At 38.6% G+C, this 24,742-nt stretch overlaps 1 protein-coding gene across 1 annotated transcript in view; it reads right to left on the bottom strand.

The window, feature by feature from the left end:
* The window catches only part of PAFAH1B1 (platelet activating factor acetylhydrolase 1b regulatory subunit 1), a 59,744-nt gene extending 35,070 nt beyond the window's left edge, over window positions 1-24,674 (bottom strand). The window contains 1 exon segment of the mRNA XM_005298896.5: window positions 24,419-24,674. The gene's annotated coding sequence lies outside the window, so the exon portion shown is untranslated.
* Window positions 24,675-24,742: the final 68 nt, after the last annotated feature.

The following is a 24,742-nucleotide window of genomic DNA, read 5'->3' as shown; positions in this document are numbered from 1 at the left end:
CTTGTTTCTGAAATACACTAGTCCTATAGGTAAGAGTAGGAATAAAAGCAGACAGAAATATTCCTGACAAGCTGATGATCCACCCATTCAACCGGCTACAGAAATCAGACTCCACAGCTGGCTGCCAAGAAGCTCCACCACCTAAACTTCAAGTAATGGGATACCAACACTGTCTGCAGCATTAAACTTTAGATACTAGATCATATATTAAGAAAATATGAACTTCTAACACTCACTCAACCTAGCAAAAAAATTAAGGCTACCTGATGCAGACTTATTTAAATTCAGCATTCCAGATACATGCAGAGTCTATACTACAAAAGGTTTTCTCCATCTACACCTATATTCATAGCAGATATTTCAGTATACTACACAAATACTGTAACTCGAACAATAAAGTCATGACCCAATATTTTGTCAGACAATTTTACATCTAGGAACCACAGGCCTGTTTTTCTGTGACACTAGTTGATGTGATTCACTGTTTAGAGAGGAAGCGGTTAGCAGGCCATGATTCTCAATTTTTCAGAAGGGAACTGCACAGCAAAGAAGAAGGGTGTCCTTCAAAGTCAGCATTTGATTTGCTTGTAAAACTCAGTAACAGCAAGTCAAAAACAAAAACAAAAGGAAAGCAAACAAATTGGAGCTAGTGCCATTAATACGAAAAGTAAAGAATTAGGTTACTTTTAAACAAAAAAGTAGTGAAATATACTATATATACACACTTTTTTATTGAAACAGTGACAATTATGAAATTTACGTTTTAGGAAGCTTCTTTTGACGCAGTTCTACCATACATGTTTAATGTAATATCAAAGATGTGTGGTTTTTGTAGCTCTGATAACACTGCCTCTCCTCCTTTCCTCCTGCACACACCTCCCACCAGTGTGTTGTGGTAAGAGCTATGAAATGATGGGCAATTCCTGAAAGTTCTGGTCCATTTCTTACCACTTTCTATTCTGCTTTGCGAAAGTCAGACATCATGCAGTGAGGACATGATCATTCTGCCCATGTCATGGACTCCAAATGCCTTATGCAACTCTAGACCAACTAGCGGACTATTACGTTAGGTCCTCTCTATACTAAAACAGACAGCATCTAGGTTTACCTGGACAAGAGCATGGATTTGAATCCAGTTGCAAAACCTTGTATTTCTACAAAGGCTGAGCCAAATCACATTAAACTGTGGTTGAATGGAAATATATAGACAGGGCTTTAGATCAGTAGGCTGTCTGACCAAAATGGTCCTGTGGGCGGTGCATACACATCCTGAAAAATTCATGAAGCGATTGTTGTTTCTAAACTGGAAGTTACTTCACATATAAGGAACAAGCACTACTCCCATATACAAGAACTCTAATCTCTTGATATCAGCTTTGAAACCTACCAGTACTTCCCCTGAATATATTCATTTACATATAGATCTTGAACCATCATACCAAATTTTCATGTAGTTTGGAAATAAGTTATGTTTCATCTCTGAAAATTTAGCAAAAAACTGAATGAAGAGTCAAATGAAACAGCCTTCATATTATCAAAAACTTTAACTAGAACAAGGAGCCTGATTTTCTGAAATGTTGATCCCTTCTCTCTCAATGGAGAATGTGAGCTACAGGTGCTCTACAACTGTGAAGGCTAAGGGGGAAGAACAGGGTGGATAAAAATCAATGTTTAAAAAACAAACAGATTTTTCATTTAAATCGGATTTTTCCTCAAAAAACATTTTATCTAAAGATAGCTTTAATTAAGATACATTATAGCTTAAAGATATCTCATCATGGAATAAGGATTATAAATTCTAATTCTATAGTATGAGAATATATTCATGTAATGTTTAAGAAAAGTTTTGTAAATGAATTCCAATAGTTCATGTATTAGTGACCCAATCTTATGGGGTTCCAGGGGCTTCTGTATAGATTATTTAATCTTTCTATCTACCCATGGGACTCAGTGCTCAGTCTAGAAGATACCATCAGAGATGCTTAGTTTTGCAGTTCTCAAACTGTGGATTTGTGTCTCCAGAGATAACATGCTTGTTAACAGCAAAAAATGTTTTTAAATAAAATAAATAAATAAATATCCGGAGGTGAGAAATAACATGCCTCAACCATATTGTCCCTCTACAAATTTGTGGACACCCTCACCTCTCTCTAAAAGTGCAAAGTTTCAAAAAGTTCAATGAATAGAAGATTGTTGGGGGCAGAATAGATCTGGACAAGGAGTAGTAGTCTAGAGATAAATGTGAGAAGGGAGGAACAGGCAGTAGAAACAAAAGTGAAACTGTTTGAGCAGAATATTCCAGGAGTCTTGAGGTCTTTCTGAGTGATTTGAGATCTACCATACCATTCTCTCATTAGGAGGGAAAACCTATAATGGCAGCAGGCTGTAAAAGACCCAGTTTGGGAATATCTTAATGAAGTTCCTCTACCTGTGGGTAAGACAGGCATGTGTGCAAAATGCAAACAATGCAACAAAGAAAAAACTCAATTCAACAATTCATATGCTTGTTTTGTTAAAATATTATATGTTTGCTGTTGAAGAAAAAAATCCAGAATACACAACGCTGATTTAGTCTATCTGGTGATTTTCTCCTCCTAATACAGCATGGCAAGAAAATCCTTCAAATATTAATGATTATCCTGTTGAATTGGAGATAGTTCACCTTTCAATGACTTCATAAATATCGGCTTCAATTACCTTTGGTAAATGAAATAACCAATCATTCATTTTCTGATACAGCTATCAAACTAATCTGAAAAGTTTTCAAAATAAATCACTTAAATATAGTGTGTACCTTCTAAAAATGAATAGATAGCAGTATAGTTTCCCCCCCACTTGCCTTGAAGGGACCATCTACAGGGGAAGCATAGTCTGATCTCCATACCCTCTCTATCCCTAGTGTACAAAGCTAGCAAGGAAGATTAGGATGGTGGTTTTTGTAATGTGACAACAGTCCACTAAGAACCAGATCCCATTAGATAACTGTTTTCAGTCACTACAGACAGGCTAGATTTGAACTGTGACCTAGAAGTGGAAAGCTATTATTAACCAACCAGAACTATCAGTTCCTGTCAACACCACTGCTTTAACTGTTTGTATGCATGTCTTGGTGAAGGTTTATAGTAAATTACATTCGTTCTCCTTGATTTGTCTTTTGATTCAGACAATCTGAGTCCTTTCAGCAGATGGCTAGTTTTGTTCTGTCTGAGATTAAGTCTTATTTAGATGGGTTGAACTGAGCTAAAAGACTCAAATATCTTCATACTGCAGTTAAATAGTATTCAGCCGAGTGGTATTTATACCAAGTTGTTTAATTTTAAGTAAAATGTGCAAAAACCTTAGTTGTGAAAGTCAATTCCAAAGATATTATACTACACAAGAAATAAGATAATGTTCCAGCCACAAGTTACAGTCAATATCATCATCAAGTCAAACTGGAGACAGCTCAGCCCTACCGTATGCTTAACAGTGAGGTGCTGCTGACATAATGCAGTAGGCATAAGGTCACAGATTGCTTCCACCAAAATGAGTTTCACAGCTGGCCGGGGGGTAAAAGTGTGTTTAAGGACATAATTCATTCCAACCAACAGGTTTTACACATTCATCTTATTAATTGTCTACTTAATCTGTTTAGACATCTTGCAGGATTTAAGAATCCAGAACTCTGTTTTAATAACTCAGTCTAGGCAAATGGAAGTATCAATAAGCTGAAACTCCTCTTCTCACTGGGAACAGGATACTGTCAGAGCCCAATAATCGTACTTAGTGTTCAAGACATTGGGACTTCTACGCCCGTTTTATCTATGCCAAATAGCATCATGGTGCCAATGCTTTTTCAACAGTTTCAGATTTTTCATTAATCTGATCACCCAACCCAGATACCTAAAATCCCTAGTGCATTAGAATGAAACAATGTTCTATTAGCAGGGATAGTGCAAACTGTTTTTTTCACCATGGTACTGCCTGCAAGGATCACCGAGTCCTCACATCTCTGGTATGGGCCTTTGCTAACAGATCCTGGGGTTCTTTATGTAAAGAAACTGGAGCCCATGCCAGTTTACATATGCAAATGCCAGATACATACAAACAGTGAAACCACATATGCAAGAGGTAAAGCTTAATTTACTGAGTAGTAAGATAAGTTCCTGGTAAAAGAGTGGTTTTGACTTCCTCTTATTTCTGTTTTAGGTGTTATTACAGAAAGTGCAGATATTAAGTACTATGCTGTGCAAACAGTGCCATTTCTCACAAATGAATGAAGGCTCTATCAAATTTGACATTCAAACAGCTGAGAAAACTCAAGCAAGGCTAACACATTAAGAACATAACAGCCATACTGGGTCAGACCAAAGGTCCATCTAGCCCAGTATCCTGTCTTCTGACAATGGTCAATGCCGGGTGCCCCAGGGGGAATTAACAGAACAGGGAATCATCAAGTGATCCATGCCCTATCACCCATTCCCAGCTTCTGGCAAACAGAGGCTAGGGACACCGTCTCTGTCCATCCTGGCTAATAGCTAATTCTTCCCACTTCACTAAAGGGCTGCAAGCACCTTATGAAAACTGAAATATGTTCCTCTTTCCTCATTACTAAGATCATGCTCATGAACAGGATCTTATAAAATTCACCTGTTTATTCCTTATCTGAATACAATTCTGTTAATGTCAACAGCTTACTCAGATAATATCTTGCAAATAGAAGATTCTTTTTCATGCAAATATACGTTTTTCTTCATTTTCTATAAAGAACAAACAAACAATCAGGATTTTTTCTAAATAAATTGAGTTATCCACTAAGTATTAGCAGCTATTTAAATACTAAAACTGAGACAGCCCTAGCCACTCATGGAGCTGTCTATGCTATAGAATATTTTAGCTTCAAACCTGATTAAAGAAATGGTTGACTTCATATTGATGATGTCCACATGCAAAAGTCATTTACTCCTATCTGTGTGGAACCCAACTCATGAACAGAGCAATATTATGAGGCTACACATGCTTCCAATATTTCTTTGCTGTTTAGATAACATAATTACACATAGTTAAATGGTCTTAACAAGTGCTACCTCCCAGGTCTTGTGCATCTCAATACAGCATAGCTGTGAAACAAATTCACAGTCCTTTCCTTTACTTCTGGTACAAGCAACTGAAGCAGTGGGATAGCTGCCCAGAATTTTCCTGAATATACATATATGAATGGCTGTAAGCGTGTGAGCAGGTCAACATGGTCACGCACTGCTGGCATGGCTTAAAACAGATGCTTTTCCTCTGGAAGTAGCATATCACAAACCAGTGAAAACTAATGATTTATTTATTGTAATTGTATATCAAAGAGGTCAACTGTGTAGCTCAGGGGTCGGCAACCTTCAGAAGTGGTGTGCTGAGTCTTCATTTATTCACTCTCGTTTAAGGTTTCGCGTGCCAGTAATACATTTTAACATTTTTAGAAGGTCTCTTTCTAGAAGTCTATAATATATAACTAAACTGTTGTTGTATGTAAAGTAAATAAGGTTTTAAAAATGTTTAAGAAGCTTCATTAAAAAATTAAATTAAAACGCAGAGCCCCCGGACCGGTGGCCAGGACCCGGGCAGCGTGCGTGCCACTGAAAATCAGCTCGCGTGCTGCCTTCAGCACCCATGCCATAGGTTACCTACCCCTGGTGTACCTAATTAAGGCCTTGTCTACACTGCCACTTTACAGAGCTGCAGCTTTCTCGCTCAGAGGTGTGAAAAACACCTACCCGAGTGCTGAAAGTTTCAGCTACTCCCCTCGTGGGGATGGGGTTTTTTTTACAGTGTGGGAGAGCTCTCCCAGCGCTGGTGCTGTGACTACGCTGCAGCGCTTTAACGTTGCTAGTGAAGATATACCTTGAGTTACTCACTTTTCATTAGTAAGTCTGAGCACTACCATTGGTTCAGCAGGATACTTGCTGGAGAATTCTATGGTATTTTGGAGATAGAAATAAGTTAGTTTTGCAAAATATCCTCAACTCAGTTTATAAGAAAGCTACATGCCTCTACACACCAGCATGAGGTGGATTGTACTCCCTTTACAAATGTTTAAACAGACGAGGACTAACCGACAAGTCAAAGGTCACACAGCAAGTCAATTGCAGGCCTAGAACCCAGTATTTTCAATTCATGGACTAATTTAAGACTACACTGCCTCCCCAGTAATTTTTTTTTTTTTAATTCAGCTAAAAAGCAAATTCCTGGTCAGTTTATTATAAGCAGTCTTATTTTGCCTGGTTAAAAAAACAAAAAAAAAGTGTCCTTTTCCAGTGCATCTCCCAGAGCACAAACAGCTTTGCTCTTGCCTTCGCCCAAATGTTTAAAATTAAGATTAACAAGCAAATAATTTATCATGCTAATAGCACTACTTTATCCAGTGAAGTTAGGTGCCCTTTTGTTGACTTAAAAAAATAGTTAAATTATTTTCCTCTTGGTCTATCTGTAACAAAAGGTTAAGCAAGGTAGTCCTTTAAAATGACATTACTTTGGGTAGCATTTTTGGGTAGCCATCTGCTAGTATCTTGCCTATGAATAGACCGTTCCATATCAATAAAGCTAATCAGACAACTTCACAGGCAGACAAACCTTTAAGCTTGTCATCTTACAAGACAAAGATGTAAGCAAAACAAAGATTTCAGGTTTGAAAACACACCAGGAAGAGTGTTAATGTACCACGTGGTATGGAGTTTCTCTTTTTTGCTAAAGTCATTAATACAGACAACTCAGAAAGGGTCAGTATTGTGAGCCAATAAATCCCTTAAGGTTTTTAGGAGAAATCCTATAACAGATCCAAGATAGTGTTACTACTTTCCAGAAAAATATGTAGCTAAATTAGTTGCTTGTATGATGAAGTATAGCTGTTATTTTCCTCACTTTGTCAGGTCTGTAGACTAAGGTATAGAGGTTGCCATGTTCAGATATTACAAGTTAAATTCCTGTGAACCTGTTCCACTAGAGAGAAAGTCTTGCTTTGGATAAATACAATTAACCTACAAAGGTAAGAACCACTGTAACTTATTTCTTTGTATCTAGTGATACTAATGTTTTAAGAGAGTTTTACATTTTAGCTGTAAAAATTGAAAATACAGGCTAAATATTACTCATTCCTTAAAGTTTTCTGGGTAAAAAGTTGTTGGATTGTTAAATCAGGGTTTAGTGTACTGACTACTGAACCAAGACTCAAGTTACAGGAAAAATGTTTTTTCTTTAAAAAACCCACATATCTGTATCAGCTCAGAGCACTAACAGTTTACAAAAAAAAAAAAAAAAAAAAAAAAATGTTCTACTACTCAAACTACTTCGGTGTGGAATACCATAGAACACACGTACCAAAGGCAGCAGAGAATGCAGTCACATACAGTCCATCTGGCCATTTGATACAATTTAAAGCAAATATCCTAATGGATACTTGCTTTAAGAGCCAAAGGTATTTTCAATCTCCTTGACCAAATAGAACTGGTCTCATCCCAGTGTAACTAAAAAAACATGTTTTAATAGATGTTGCTGGAGATGATCCTAGAATGATGGGGGTTTTGGTTATGTTTAGGTTTTTTTGGGGGGGGGGGGTTAAAATGCAGGAATATGATTTTTGGTGTTAGCTGGAAAATCCTATGAACAATTTTCCTACAGAGATAAGATCTACAACACTGTACTTGCTAATCAATTTAAGAGTTAATAGATCAGACGAGCCTCCTTAAAAAAAAAAAAAAAAAATTCTTCCCTCACCCCAAAAGGAGATATTGTTTGTTTCTCCTATTGTCTGTCCTTAACCACAGTACCACTTTCTCAGTTTAAGATGGCAGTTCTGCGAAGTAAACAGATGTACTTCAAGAACAGATTTTAATTTCCAGATATCAAATGGTTAGCAATAACTGATATGACTCCCACAGACTAACAGGGCACAGATGCAATAGAGCGAAGCTTCTCTACTTCCTACTCCATGAAACTGAATGGAAACCAAAGAATAAAATGTGACAGACTTGCTCTTAATTAACTGCTTCCCTGCTAATAATGCCTTGCTCTGAAGATATGTTCAATCTTCTGAAGGAAGAGATCTCCAATAAGAAAGATAACTTCAAGCACAGAAACTTCTCCAAACGCTCCTACAGCAGCTCAACTAGAAGGCCCATGAAGACAATGAGACTGAGGCCATGTCTACACTATTGGGACTGTAGCTATGATCCCTAACTATGCCAGCATAATCCTATAGTACAGATGCAATCCGAAGCGACAGAAGGGGTATTCCAGTCTCTGTAGGAACCAATGCCCCAAGCGATGGCAGCTAGGCTGAAGGATACATTCTTCCATCAACCTAGCTGCATCTACACCAGGGGTTAGGTCGCCATAGCTATATCGACCTATATTTTAAGCACAGGCTAGACCTGAGTGAGAGAGAGCAGGCGGCACACAATTTAGATATCATCCTGCTTGCTGCCCTGAGAAGGCTAACTTCAACATGAGATTCCTCTGACATATCTACTCTTCATATTACCAGAGGGTGCATCTTACATTAAAAACTTTAAAGACTCGTCCAAACATTTCTGCAAGAAGATAAATAACGAACAGTACAACACAGCAGTGTCAGCCCTCTACAAATACAGAATTAAGGAGTGGCAAACATGCTGAAGTACTACCTTTCAAAAGCAGTGTCAAGAAACAGACAAGTGAGGTTCTCATTACAGCAGACTCAGGGTGCATTTAGACAGGCTAAATATGGAGGATAGTCAACCAGGCTGAGGAAAGGTGGAGACCTGTTAGAGCCTTTTCTGTAGGGAAAAGGAGAAAGCAGAATGGCCCTGGAGTCTCTTGTTCTTTTTCTAGGAGATGATGGGAAGAAAGGAAGTTCTTTTCCAATGGGAAGTAAGCAAGCAGAGAAAGATTAGTACAGGCATCCCTTCTCCTTTAAGAGAAGGGGAGGGAGGAGCATGAAGCCCGTTTTTCCAACAGAGAAAAACAGTAGCAGAGCAGCATATGTTGAGAAGGAGTTATTGGGTGGCAAAGGGCCTCTTATGTACCTTGGAGCCCTGCAACAGGTAGGTAGCAGGGCAGGTCCCGTATTTATATTACAGAGAAGAGCCAAGAATCCATTTAATAGGGAGAAAAGAAGAACAGAGGCCTTGCTAATTAATGGGCACTATGGGAACCCTGAATTACTATATTTGGGGCAGGAGCCCATAATTTATTGACGTTAAGACAAAGAGCCCAACTTAAATTAACTGGGTATGCCCAGCATCTTCCACTCTAGCTTAAGCCCCTAAGTATGCTACAACTTAAATTTGTAATTAGCTCCTAGCACAATTGGATCCAAGCATAGGTTATGTACACAATACAATTCTGTGTATACGTCCTGCTTGTAACTTTTCCTGGCTAAGGCTGCCTAGATTTTCCTAAAATGCATTGCTACAACAGTAAGTACTGACACACATGCACAGTTGAGATAACAAAAGCTGCTGTGTGGACAACCTATATTACTTATAACCAATTAAGGTGACCTAACTGGATATAAAAATGACAGTAAAAAGCTGTAATGAAGACAAGGCCAAAGTGCATATGTGTAGTGTAATAAGCAGACATTTTTGGAGTGTCATGGGGAAGCATCCCAATGCAAAAAAGAATTTAAGTACATTAGCATTCTTTTACAATTATTAAAAACTAAATCTTACCAGCTTCTCCTGCAGTGGCAAACACCTACTAGTCAAAAGAAAAAGCTCAGTGGTTCAAAGTTGTTATAAGAGGAGGAGTCCCCATCAACATCGAGGAAGTCCCCAACAGCATCATGGTAGAAGCCAGTGACATCTGCTAGAATTCTATTCCAAGATCCAGCTAATGGGTGACATCTTTGTCACCCTGACAAACAAGAAGTCCCCTTATTCATTCCACTTTCTGGAAGCAGCAGCTTACTGTCTGCTATGAGAAACCAATGCCCATTCCTTTATCACTAACTCTTTGTAAACCCCAAAACAGCATTTTTGATCATCCTCTCGTGAGCCTCCCAATAATCCTAGGTATCCTAGATTTCCTGGCATAGTTAAACTAACAAGTCTGATCAACTTCACTGCAGCCCACAGTGTTATGAATGAAGAAGTTAAACTGAAAATTATGACGACTCAGGTCTGTTTCAGAGGCTCTTAATTTTACTCTACAGATGCTTGAGAAATTTAAAAGCAGCTGCTAATTGATGGATCTATCCACAGACTCTGGAGAACACTATTAACACCTGTTTATATTCAGCATACTCTTTGCAATCACAGGGCTATGGTTTTGGGGGAGGTTTTTTCTTTGTTTGTTTCTTTTAAAGTTGAGTTCTGCAGAAACTGATGGCTTAGGCTCCCCAAGCAAGTTTCCCCCACTCAAAATTGGCAGGTGGTTTTATGAGTTCCCTGCCGTGATAACTGACATGAAGACCAAAAAGAGAATCTGTTAAGTAAGTTTTTCTGTACATTTACAAGTATGTATGATCTAGAGCAGTGGTTCCCAAACTTTAACAACCTGTGAACCCCTTTCACTAAAATGTCAAGTCTCACGAACCCCCTCCTAAAAATGAATATATCCAGGGATTTTCTCCTTTACCTGAGTATAAATTATAAAAGTAGTGATCTTGGAAATATAAAATTTGTTTTATGACATGCTTATTACACACTATTTATTATTAATCATTACAGTATTTTATTACATTATAAAAACGGCAACACTCTTCCAAGATCTCACTTTCCTTTCATAGCTTGTATCATTTTGAATAAGCCTGTTATAAGACAAGGCTCCTATGTTTCATCAAGGAGTATCAGATGTGAAACAGCATGAAGGTATTTAAGAAGACAACTTGAAGAGTTCCTCCTACACAAGCATTCAGGTCTTGAGCTGTCCAGGCAAACAACGCATGTTGCAACAAAGCTTAAACTTATTGTTTTTAAAATTATTATGAAGAACACTAGCTGCCTATTTAATTTTAAAAACAGCAAAAAATATCCACTTCCCTTTCCATTTCTTATAAGGAGTCTTGAAGTTTAAATCTCAGTGTGATAGATATGCTTGCTTTGATCTGCTTAGCTCTTGGAAGTCCAGGGGCTCTGGGCTGCTGGCCCTATGGGGTCCCTATGGACAGCTCTGTCCACCATTAGGGAATTTTTTCCTCAAGAACCCCCTGTAACATTTCGTGAACCCCAGTTTGGGATCCACTGATCTAGAGTCTATTAGACCCCAGTCATTCATAACTTTGGTAATTTAAAGGAGACGGTAACAAGTTTTACATGCAGTAACATCTTTGCTCTGTCACTTTTTTTTTTTTTTTAAAAAAAAGCTTTTAACATACTACTACTTTAAAGCTAAGGTAAATGAAGTTCTGAAATGATTTTGTACTTACGTGTTTTTAAATAAAAAGTTTCTCAGTTTTCAATACAGTGGAAAGAAGTTATCCAATACTTTTTACTGTATTGCTGTACAACTTAAGAAAGTCTGAAGGCAACAATTGTAAATGGCATCAGTAACGTTTCACTTTTAAAAACAGGTCCTAAATTAAGCTCAGGAATATTCCATGAAGGTACAGGTTTAGCTGTGAAGGAACATAGTTATAGCCTTAAAAAAAAGAAAGTATTCAAATCCAGATTTTAAAGTTAATTTGTCCTAAAATATTTAAGAAAAAAATACAGTTCTCAAAACTTCTGTTTCATCTTAATGATTAGTCTAACACAAATTATACATTTGAAGAATACAATCACTTCCAAAACATTCAACTGCAGTTCTCAATATAGTTGCATACAAGCTGAAGGGTTAATCCCTATTTAATATTCATAGACCATATATAAACCTGGCCTAGGGGATTAATTTGTTACTAGATTATGCCACCTTGTCTTCTTGCAGTATTTTAACAAAAATCAGATGGGGGTGAAGAGGTAAAACTAAAATCGACAGGGGATTTCAGTAGTCAAAACCCAGCGTTACTTTAAAGGGCAAAGAGTTGTCCATTGTCAGGTACAAAAAAACAAAAACAAAACAAAAACTCATGTACCAGACATTCCATATCTGCCCTGGAAACTGAGGGACCAGCAACTAGCAGTAGATAGGAAGTTTTAGTCCCAACTCTTCAATTAGAAGGATTTTTTTCAGAAACAGGGTTATACAAATCTGTGTAACATTATGAAGAACATAGTATGGGTAGAAGAGAGTTACACTGAAGAATCAAAAGAAAATTATAGACATGGGAATTGCTTAAATGTAGTTTTGAGTTTAAATTGCAACTAGCAACTAATTTAGGATCCAATGACCAGTGTAATTATGTGTAAGACTGAGTTGTCTTTCAAAATTAAAAAAATAGACAGATGAATATATCAAAGGGACATAATTTAAGTCATTTCTGTTTGAAGACTTATTTACAAGCACACCTAAGGCTAGAAGAATTCCCTAATATTTTTATTTTTTTTTCTGTTTCTACATTTGACAGAGCTATGTGTCTAGTCAACCTTCTCTCTTCACACAAGTTTTCAAACTCACCGAGAGGAAAGTGACTTAAAAAAACTGTTAAGCCACAAGCACTGGCAAAGGGATTGAGTAGACGAAACTTGAAATCTATTCAGTAGATATGAGCCAATAGCATCCCTTTAAGCACTACCAAAGGCTAAACTACTGTTATATGTAGAGCTGCACTGCTGGTGAATTACATATACATACAGGGTACTTGGGGCTTAATATGACTCTTTCAAAATACATTAAGAAAATGGTCATTCCCTGCCAGCTTCAGAGATATAATTCTCAAATGTATTATGGGAAAAGTGTGTCAAAGGCATTTCAGTGGATCTAGCCTCATTTCAATGGCTTAATTTTGTTCTAACATATATGAACAAAAAGCTGCTCTGAACCAGTGAACTCTAAGGGTATAACCACAAAATAGATCCAGTCTCTCTAGAATGAATTGGGGGGGGGGGGGGCAGAGAGAGAAGGAGAAGACTATGAAGAGAGCACACCATTCAAGGAAGGAAGACGACCAGCTAGCCATGGAACTGGTCAAAAAAAAAAAAAAAAAAACAGTGAATTAACGTCCATATCTCAAAAAGAAGTTTAAAGACATTTGTCTCCATCTGCTGGGAAGAAACTGCAAGGTAAATTATAAGGGGGATAAAATATAAACCTCCTTATCCTTTTGTTATAATTTATGTCATAAAATAAGCTAGTGAACAAAGCAGTCATCATACTAAGGTTTTATCCATCCTGCAAAAAAGTGACCATGCCAGGAAATTTGGTTAAAATACCATTGAATCTTCAAGTAGAGACAGAAACTGAACTATATTTTAATAGTATTTCTAAATCATATTACAGCCCTGTAAGTCCATAGTTGTAGTACAGTTCAAGAACATGATTAAGAACATTTTTAGTTCCCTCCCCTCTACTTTGCTACATCAGTATTTTGATCATAGCATTATCTACAAATTAGACGTGTCCCAGTACATAGGTCCTACCCTGGAAGATATTTTAGGCTTACTACCTGCTAAGCATGCAGGGATGAAACTAACAGTGCAAAGTGGGAACTCACTTATGAGGCGGACTAACCTTTTTTCTATTCAACCTATGTTGATACACAATTGGTTAAGAAGTTAGAGAAAAAACATTTACAAATCCTCCCACATTATTTAAAAAAAAAATTAAAGAGGTGTCCATACTAACCTCAGATGATTAGGCTGAAACATAAGTCAGACTCACCTTTAAAATATGACCCAAATGAACAATTTAAAGCAAAATATCAATGTAACCTATTACACATAGGGTTTAATAGTAAGAAATACTTAATTGATCAAACAAAGGGACAAAGATACCAAATTTTATTTTCAGACCATATTTACAACCCAGTTTATTTAGTAAAAAATACAATTTAACATTGCACTCGTGCATGTTTTATTGGCCCAAAAAGAAGAGAAATTGGATGATGTTAGACCAGTGCCACTATTCATACAAGGAATTAAAACTCCCCCTCCCCCCCCCAGGTTGGAGATAAACAGTTTTTAGAAAGCAAGCGCCTACTATGGTTTTAAAAAATAAAAAAAAAAACATGTTGTACCATTCATTTTGAAAGGTATGCTCTTTGAACAATAAAGAAGTGCACAATGTCAAAAATTACAAAACAAATTCCATAACAGTCTACTTTAGAAAAAGCTGACTGGGAAATTCAGATTTATAACCAACATTCAGGTGCCTCTCACATATGATCAAGGCCTCGACACCAATGCAATATTGCAAATATATTTGCCTTTTCAGCACCGAGCCTATTATGAAGTTTTGACCAAACCAAACATGCTACAAAAAGGACTTGCTGGCGCAAAAGTAGGTATCAAATTTTGACAAGACTCTGAATTCACTTCTGTATTCCATCGTTTTTGCTCCTCAGCTTTCCACCAATTTTGATGGAACAAAGTTTGACAGCTTCCTTCAGAAACAGATTTGAAATCAGAAACCTGGATCTTTAGTTTTAAATACTTGAAAAGGAACAATCTCCTGATTATATTCCATTAAATATATTTTGGCTTCTTCCTGCTCTAGACTCAGTGAATAACCTTGCAATTTATGATTCGTTTTGTTGAACATCGATGGAAAGGAGACAGCTTTTCTGTAGAGTTTTCCAGTTTTGCCCATGTGGTTCTCTGTTTATTAGACCAAGAGAGATTTCTCCAACTGCAACCATAGCATCAGCCTGCAACCTGTCAAGCCCCTCCAATATCCAATTTTAAGCTCAATGCCCCCCTGTAGAGTCCTTTGTATAAAGCATGTGCTATGTTTTCATCAAACTCCTCCTGACAATAGTTACAAATTAAAACTAACATTTTTGATTGTCTTTATATCTTTATCAATCTTTATGAATTCCACTACGTATTGGGAAGTTTTCATCTTCCACAATCAGCTCTGAGATTGTTTAAAGTAGTGTCCCTCAACTACTCAAGTATCAGGGGGTAGCCGTGTTAGTCTGTATCTACAAAAACAACAAGGAGTCTGGTGGCACCTTAAAGACTAACAGATTTATTTGGGCATAAGCTTTCGTGAGTAAAAACCTCACTTCTTCGGATGCATAGAGTGAAAGTTACAGATGCAGGCATTATATACAGACACATGGAGAGCAGGGAGTTACTTCACAAGTGGAGAACCAGTGTTGACAGGGCCAATTCAATCAGGGTGGATGTAGTCCACTCCCAATAATAGATGAGGAGGTGTCAATTCCAGGAGAGGAAAAGCTGCTTCTGTAGTGAGCCAGCCACTCCCAGTCCCTATTCAAGCCCAGATTAATGGTGTTGAATTTGCAAATGAATTTTAGTTCTGCTGTTTCTCTTTGAAGTCTGTTTCTGAAGTCAACTACTCAGACATTTAAGACGACTCCACTCAAGAATTTCTTGTCTTTTTATACTTAGTTTTTGTTGTCCAACCAAAGGCAAAGGCTTCCTTATCATACCGCATCTTCAGGACCTTGAACACATTTCACAGTTTTCTTTTTAAAGAGTTAACAGCATCGACAAACAACCTTTTCCTCTGTGGAGCAATTATTGGGCCATACCTTATGTTTGGCCAGGCATCTTGCATTGGATTTTTATGTTGATTTTTTTTACTGTAAGTTTTTCTCTATTTCTCTTGCAGCATCCAGTAGTGGATCTGTAACTTTAAATTTGTCTGTAGGACTATATCCAGAGTGAAGTACTGAAATTGTTTCCTTAAACTGACTGTTGTGTATTACTCTGACGGTGATGTGGCCATGAAAAACACTAATACAATCCTAGCTTGCATCAGGTGAAGTATTTCTAGTAGAGACACAGAAGTGTTATTACCATTATACAAGGCACTCATGAGACCTCATCTGGAATACTGTGTGCAATTCAGATCTTCTATGTTTAAGAAAAATTAATTCAAACTGAAACTGGTTCAGGAATGGTCTACACAGATGATCAGAGGAATGGAGAACCTACTTTATGAAAGGAAACTTAAGGAGCCTGATTTGTTTAGACTAAAAATAAAGAAGGAGAGGAGAGGAGATTGCTCCCTATAAAATACATCAGAGGCAGCAGAGGAATTATTTAAGTTAAAGGCCAATGCTGGCACAAGACCATATGGATATAAACTAGCCATCAACAAGTTTAGGCTTGAAATTAGACAAAGCGTTCTAATCACCAAAGAAGTGAAGTTCTGGAACAGCCTTCCAAGGGGAGTAGAAGGAGCAAGAAGCCCAACTTGTTTTAAGACTGAGCTTGATATGTTTACGATGAGATGGTATGAGGAGATTGCCTACAGTGGCATATAGATCATCTGCAACTGTTATTAGCAAAAATATCCAACAGCTGGAGATGGGACACTAGGCGGGGAGGACTCTGAGTTACTACAGAGAATTCTTTCCGAGGTGTCCAGCTGGTGAATCTTGCCCACATGTTCAGGGTCTGATTGCCATATTTGTATCAGAAAGGAATTTTTCCCCAGGTCTCACTGGCAGAGACCTTGGGGTTTTTTTTGCCCTCCTCTGCTGTATCAGGTACAGGTCACTTGCTGGATTGAACTAGAATAAATGGTGGATTCTCTATAACTTAATGCCTTTAAATTAAGATTTGAGAACTTCAGGCTGAGTTACTGAAGTCATGGATCTACTACAGGAGTGGGTGGGTGAAGTTCTATGGCTTGCGATGTACAAGAGGTGAGAGATGATCATGGATGGTCCCTTCTGGCTTTAAGTCTATGAATCTACGTTAGCGTAAAATTAAGTTGCAACTTTAACAAGTTCAATTTGTCATCTTCTAGATCTTTTAAATGTTCTTTGCAGTTCAGAGTGAAGTCATTGCCTATTTCCAGCACAGACACTCACATATTGAAATGTGTTTATCTTAATGCATCAGAAATAATAGAAGTCAAAACATGAAAAACCCTGGGCAACACTTCACAGGGCCAGACTTTTTTTTTTTTTTTTTTTTTTTAAAGAAGGGGGACGAGCTTGTTTCCCCCCCCCGCTGCTCTGATTAGAACATAGTACAGTAGTGCTCCCCAACCATGCCCTGGCTTCAAACATATGAACCATATTTAATATCATTGAAATGGGTGGGAAAGATAAAGGAGAGAATAAAAAGATGTATTTCCCAGTCATTGGGCAAGAGACAAGTATCTCTAATTACTATTAATGTGAGAAACATTATGCATAATGACAGATGTCAAATTTTGTAAGGAATAGTGCCAGCCAACACTATAGTACTCTAATTGTTATTTTATTCATTACAAAGGTCAGTGTATAACTGCTCTCAAATTTTTATTCTAGCATCTTCATTTTCCAAGGAGATAGCACACTGGATCAAAATATCCAGTTCATTTCTGATAGTCATCTCCCCCCCCCCCCCCCGCCCCCCCGCTCTATACAGCATTATGCCTCTAATCTAGATCAATTAGGAAAAAATATTCTACTGTTAATAAATGCACCTTCTGCTTTTAGAAAGTCATGCCTAAATTAATGAAACCATACTATTCCTAACTGTATGCAAGCATTCAGGCATCTAAAAAAACAAGTCAATTAAGAAGAATTGATTTCTCTTCCACTTAAAAGGCAGGTGGACCAAGTTGTAACACATAAGTAGGGCAAGTTCAAACACTACCTAGTTACTTTAAAAAGAGTGGTATATCGCCAGATGAAAGCTTGAATCCATGGTAAGATGTGTAAATTAACTGATTTTGTTTACTGTGTTAAACTTCTTTATCATCCTATCTTACATTTAATACCTAAAATCGAGCTACCTTTGAGGAGAAAAGAAGGCAGCCTTGGGGAGTAAAAAATGACTTATCCAGTTAAAATGAGTCAATTTAGTTTTGCCCAGCATAATAGGAGCTAATATCCGTCCTCTCACAACCGTCATCAGTAGGGTCCTACCAAATTCATGGTCCATTTTGGTCAATGGACTAGGATTTTTTAAAATTGTAAATTTCATGATTGCAGTTATTTAAATCTGAAATTTCAGGGTGTTGTAATTGTAGGGGTCCTAACCAAAAAGGAGTTGTGGGGAGATCGCAAGGTTATTGTAGGGGGGGTTGCGATACTGCTACCCATACTTCTGCTCTGCTGCTGATGGCAGTGCTGGGCGACTGAGTGGCTGCTGGCAGGGAGCCCAGCTCTGAAGGGAGAGCGCCGCCAGCAGCAGTGCAGAAGTAAGGATGGCATGGTATAGTATTGTCACCCTTACTTCTGCACTGCTGCCTGCGGAGTAGCCGCCACTCTCCAGCCACCCAACTGTGAAAGCAGTGGAGAAGGGTGGCAATACTATGATCCCCTTAAAATAACTTGCGACTCCCCTGTAACTCCCTTTTGGGTCAGGACCCCCAATTCGAGAAACGCTCATCTCCCATGTGAAATCTGCATAGTCTAGAGTAAAAGCACACAAAAGACCAGATTTCACGGTCCGTGACACGTTTTTCATGGCTGTGAATTTGATAGGGCCCTAGTCATCAGTATTAAAAACTGAATGTTGTAAAGGTCTTTGTTTTATGTCCCAGAGAAAGCATTCTATCCCATGCTACTATAAAAAAACCTTTAATCAATGACTGAAAAGGAGACATGCCATCTCAATCACCAACAACCCTTCCTACGACATCTTTTTATTCCTGAAGGTCTATCCAAGAACTGATCAGGCACAGCGCTATTTCGCATAGAAAATCTGATGAAACTGCAGCTGAAGATTGATGTGACTGCAGACACATCGATAGGAAGCCGCAAAGATCTGGACATGTAAAACAATTGGGTCTAACTCCATTCCAGAAACAAAAAAATTAAAAAAAAAAAAAAATCAATTAAGGTGGTAACAGACTAGTAATTATAGTCATTCACCAAGTCCAAGAACTTAAAAGCAAGGACGACAATAGCCATACAAGAATCAAATAAATACATACTTAATCACAATAACCCTTAACTGAGCCAATAATTGTTTTTTGGTTATCTTGATCTTTGTAAATAAACTATTTTTTAGAAGCAATTCTATTAATTGGGAAACTTAAAATATTTGTCAACTGACAATTTGCAGTGAAGTACTTGGAATTCTTTAAATAAATGCATAATATGGATTTTTAGTAAAATTACATGTGAGGTATTGCCCTTGACACTGCTTAGTGTGACAATGTACATATGTAATTATTTTTCAAGATTGTGTTGTGTTTATATTTTGAGTGCTGCTGAAATAGCATTTTTGCTTGGGTCAGAACTAAGGTTTCTTGCCATGAAATATGCTCTTTATATTTTAAAATTAAGTGTTTACGACTCCATTAGCACAAGATTTATTATATATCCCTTACTAGTCCTTCTTTGCTTTTATACACTTGGGTTTTGTAAGTGATGGGATAGGTGAACTACATCATTGTTAACTAGTAACTAACAGTTTAAAGGACAAAAACACCAAAAAACTCACAGCATCATTCCATTTTTTTCCTTGTAAAATATTTATTTATTTATTTTTTTTTTTAGTGACACAGGATGGACAATTCACTAGGTTAAGTTAGAGAGGTACCAGTGATCAATACAGCAATGGTTCCAACAGAATCCTTCCTGCATCTGATAAGTGTTGATAGTGTTGAAAAATCCCTTTCCTACTACACAGCTAAATTAGACACTCATGGCATATGCAGTACAGATTACAACAAGTTGTATGCCAGACTGAAGTTTAGATCCCAAATCTGTTCCACATCCAACGTATAACTTGCTACACTATGTCATCTTAGACAAATCATTGAATCAGTGCCTCCTACTCGCCCTAGGTGAAAGATGTGACTGCTAAAAGTACTTTATTATTATACAGTAGTCATCAGCAGGCCCAAACACACTTTATCAAAGGCATTATCCTCATTACACTTTACTTTAGCACAGAAATTGGACTCATCCTGGTCAGAGAGGCTGTGTGGTCTAGCGGATGTGTTATGTGTCTACCACTTTATAGTTCAGAACAGAACCTTGATTTTTTTTTAAACACATACTTCCATCTGGAAGATGACCCTGTACATATTCCCCCTAAATCAAGGGAATATTTTGGTGGAGAATGCAGGAGGAGGAGTATTTTTCTTTGAAGAATAGCCTTGGTCAGCTCAGACTCAAAGTGTTCTGACACTATGTTTTTCCTCTGTCAATTTCAATGACATGGCTCCTTCAGATCATGTCTAATTTACAGGTAACGGCAGATTCTTGAACATTTTACTGCTCCTGTGCCCTCCAAGAGTCAGTGTCAAAGTTTACCTATTTAATATTTGAGATGTAATATGACTGTTGGGCAGACAGAAGAACTTAAAGCAACATTATAAATATTTACCAGTATCATCATAACACCCAAAGGCCCCAATTGGGACTAGGATCCCCACTGTGCTGGAAAATACTTTTAATTACTATTCCAAGAGCTACTTTAAAGTATTTTAATCACAAGAAGTATTTGTCTTCTGAAAATTATTAAGCTTTCTATTATCATACTTCATTCTAAAACAAGATAGGGAGGGGAGTTACAATGGAGCTGAAAATTAGCCTTTTATTAAAACTGTGGTTGCAAACTTAACTATATAGAGGCCAATGCTTCATCCTAACACTTAATGCCAGAACCAGATACTGTTCTTCCAACACACAGGCCTCTAACATTTGAAAAAGGAGTATCTCTTAACTGGAACCTATGGAAATACCAATATATTCTAAGATGCAATGCAATGAGCCAATAAAGCGCACTTGTTAGAAGCAGGATTGGACTTCAAAATATCCACAACAAAAATCATTAATAGATTAAGGAGATTTAACTACATGGAAAGTTCGAACAGGCAATAACAAGCTGTTTTTAATTTCAGGGAACCAAACTTTCAAATCAGGATATGTTTGTGTCTCCCCTGATCCAAACAATTTGTTTCCTGGAAGGTGGATGAGTTTTCTAAAATTTTCCTTTGTCTTTGGGCCCAACCAGTTTTCCAAACAGAAGTTAAGTGCATTGTATTAAATTTGCAACCAGCTTCTACTATGCAAAGGCTATTACTTCTCCCAACAATAATTCAGACAACTGCAGTTCATGTCTAATAATAACTTCTCAAATAAGAATTTAAATATTCAACTTTTTGCTATTAACTTACATAAATGTATTCAAGGACCATTCACATGTATAACATTTAACAATAGTAAAAAAAACCATTTTTGTTTTGACAAACAAGACAAGGCCCTGCGTTCAAAAAATACAAATGTATAGTACAGCTGGATGCAAGTTAGAGTGCATAGGCCTTGAGGAAAAGATAGTTTTGAAAGTGAGGCAAGACACTCAGCAAATATTGATTGAATGGCTGTTTTAGGTGTAAAAGGTAACATGGAAGAAGGCACAAAGTTGAGAGTAGGTGATAAAGACTGAAATTTTTCAAAAGAAGATTGGGTGGAGTATAGGAAGCAGTGTAAGAAGAAATGATGTCAGATTTGTAGGCAGGAGAACCTTGCATAGAGCTATACAAGTGAGTATTAGCTGCTACTTCCTTCAGAGAATAGAAAATGAACAGGTTATTCCTGTACTAAAGGCACTTAAGAAGATGCATTTCATCTTTCCAAAGTTACAAGGAGGAAAGTATTCTGCTAGATTTAGCTTTCTTCCTATTCTGGAGACATCTTACAGGACAGATGTTTTGTTAGTAATCATAAACCTTTCCTGATCCGTAACACCAGTTTCTCTAATAAATCAAAAATTATCTTTTAAAAACAACTGCCCTGTAATAGATATTTAATTGTATGTTAATTTTGCAAATAAGTTTAGTCTATACTCACCTAATACCAGAGACTAAACCCCAAAATGAAAAAGATACAAGCACCATACAAAAAATGATTCAGACAACTTATCAGAGAATCTTAAGTTCAATGTTATACTTTCTATGGTCAAGACTGGATTTGGGTGGGAACACTGCTTCCCCTCATTAGAGGAGGAGAGTACTTCTAGAGAGAATAAGAAGCCCTTCCTAGATGTCTACCAGTTGATCCCTATGATGTTCCTCAAACCTCTTTGTTCTAAAGCTTTTTCTATTCATCTTTAAACCTAAGCACCAATATTACCCATGGTACTGAAGGTTTTAGTTGTATGAGAATGCTACACAAAGCAACACCTTTGTACAAAAGCTTTAAAAATCTTTACACATCACTTCACATAACTGCATCACCCACCTTCAAGCCCTGCATTCCCTACACCTTATAAAATTACCCTGCTAGGGCACTGGAGGTGTAGGGAAAACATTAAGTTATATGAATGAACAAACAGCACCAAACCACAATATAAGAATTCAGAATGCATTTTTTCAATTCATCAGTGTAAACAATCTCCCTTAAATATGATGATAATCCTTAGTTTATATTTATTTAAATGAAATTAAGTCAACAACTGAAAAATCAAAGTCAACATATGAAAAGGATAATCATACAACATAATCCTTGCTTTGCAACAGTGACTGGTCACTTTTTACTGCCAGACTAATCGATACCCACCCTGCAGAAAAATAAACCACAAAACAGAATACTAGATTTGTTTCATTTCAGAAGGTTCCTGCACCACTAGATTCTTCCCTAAAGAAGAGACTTCATTGTTACAGCATTTAGCATTCCCGCACCCCAGCAAAATGCAAGCAAAGAAAAAAAAATGCTATGAAAGGGTAATCTAGCCATTTCGCAGCTTCTGCCTCCTTACTCCACCCAGTCTCTTCTCTGCTCAATGGCTGCACCCAGCATCCATAAACATGGTCAAATCAAAAGAAAACACAAAAACAATAGCGCTGAAAACAAACCAGATATCAGCAACAAAACCTTTTGATAAATACATATTTTCTTTGTTTAGCTCCTTAGTATATTTTCCTGTTTTTCAGAGACACTTTAAAGGCAAATGCTACATTTTGGTAGGAGACCCTCCCTCTTCTGAAAGCCAGTTGAATATGAAACGATTGTGCAGCAAACAACAAATCATTGTGAACAGATTCTTCTCCCCACCTCAAAACTAAAATGTATAAGTAACATTTTGCCATAATATACTCCCTGACACCCCCCCCCACAGAGATGATTCAATCTGGTTAATAAATCTAAACATATCACTTACGATTATTTTGCAGTCAAACAGTTCAATGAAGGCTTTTAATATAGCTTCAGTAACCTACCACCACCCTGGCTAGGTAATTCATTATGAATTGATTTGACCTGCAACAACCAAGCCCTGCTGCAGCATTATCAGCAGAGAAATTTTACCACAGCTACTATGGCAAAGGAGGTGGGGGTGCCACATTATTGTTGTATCAAAGGCCAAGTACACCATCTCCTTCACCCTACGTGCATAAATTTTACAGTCAGAAAACTGAGCCACCCCAACTTTTTAAGGTAAGAGAGAAGACACCACTCTCCCCCCCCCCCACCCAAAAAAAACCTGCCTGCATATAGACTTCATCCTGCACAAAAGCCAACAGCAGCAGGAAAGATTTCTACTTAGATTTCCATCCTCTCTCCCATTCACCTATTTTTGTCCTAAAAGCCATTTTTAATGCCAAGTACTAGGCAGGGGCTTGACCCCCCCCCCCAAAAAAAATTGGAGAGATTAGACCTTCCTCCCCCATTTCTGCTGCAGCTGGTTCTGAAGGTCTGACCCACCTCCTAGCAATGTTTTTTTTTTTCTTACTAAATCACTACAAGGAGGTAGAGGCGGGTGGGAAACGGACTCAAAATAAAGACTAGACCTCTCCTCTCTAGTAGCAATCCTGGTTTTGTTGTTAGTGCTGCAGCTGGTTCCGAAGATCTGGGCCACCTCCTAACAAATCTCAAAGGGGACAAGAGAAGGAAAAAACAAAACTAGATCCTCTAAGGGATTGGGGGGGGGGGGGGAGTTTACACAACACACACCACCCTCTTCAACCTCAATTTTTTTATTATTATTATCATCATCAGTCTCCTGTCCGGCCCATCAGCTCCGTCTTCTCCTCGCTGGTTTCTTGCTAAGTCATTAGGGGAAGGGGAGAACTAGAGGCCTGAAAGGGCGGGAGGTGGGGGGCAAAAGACCCAGAGAGAGGGAGCTGGAGCCCACCGAGAAGGGGCACATCTCTCTCCCATCCCCTTGCCTGGCCCACCCCCGCCTTGGCCTATTTTCCTGTTAAATCACCGCGGGAGGGGGAAGCTGAGACCCAGTGAAGGGGGGGTCTGCCCCCCCCCACGCCCCCAGTGCTGCGGAGAAGGAGATGGGAGCTCCCCCCTTGTCCTCCCACTTCGCCCTGCCCCCCCTCCCTCCTCACCACCAACGGGCGCGGCAGCCATTTTGAGAGCCGAGCTGGAGAGAAGGAGGGAGGGGGCAGGGGAGGAGAGAGGCGCACGGACCGCAGGGCCTGGCTCGCACCGCCGCTCCCGGATGGGGGGGGGGGGGGTAGCTGCTGGGGGCGGAGAGGGGCTCTCCCCCGGACACGGCCTTACCCGCGCCGCCGCCGCTTCTCCTCGGTCCCTGAGGCCGGTGCCGCCCGTCGCTCCCATTCACCGGCGCCGAACCCTGTGGAGTGGGTGGGGGTGGCGCTACAGGGGCCGGTGGGGGTGCGGGGGAGGAGAGGGGGGGGTCTCGGCAGGCTCCGACCCGCTCTCGCCGCCGCCGCTCCGGCTCCTCGGTCTGTCAGTAGCGCCCCGGCCGCCAGGAGGGAGGGAGGGAGGGAGCAGCTCGGCCCGCCGCACTCACTGCGCATGTGCAGGAGGGAGGGCGGGGACAGGAGCCTAGAGACCATCTTGGGAAGCTAAAGCGGAGGCTCG

The sequence above is a fragment of the Chrysemys picta genome, chromosome 19 (assembly GCF_011386835.1).
Source record: "Chrysemys picta bellii isolate R12L10 chromosome 19, ASM1138683v2, whole genome shotgun sequence".
NCBI classification, from domain to species: Eukaryota; Metazoa; Chordata; order Testudines; family Emydidae; genus Chrysemys; species Chrysemys picta.
This window is presented reverse-complemented; position numbering and strand designations above follow the sequence as displayed.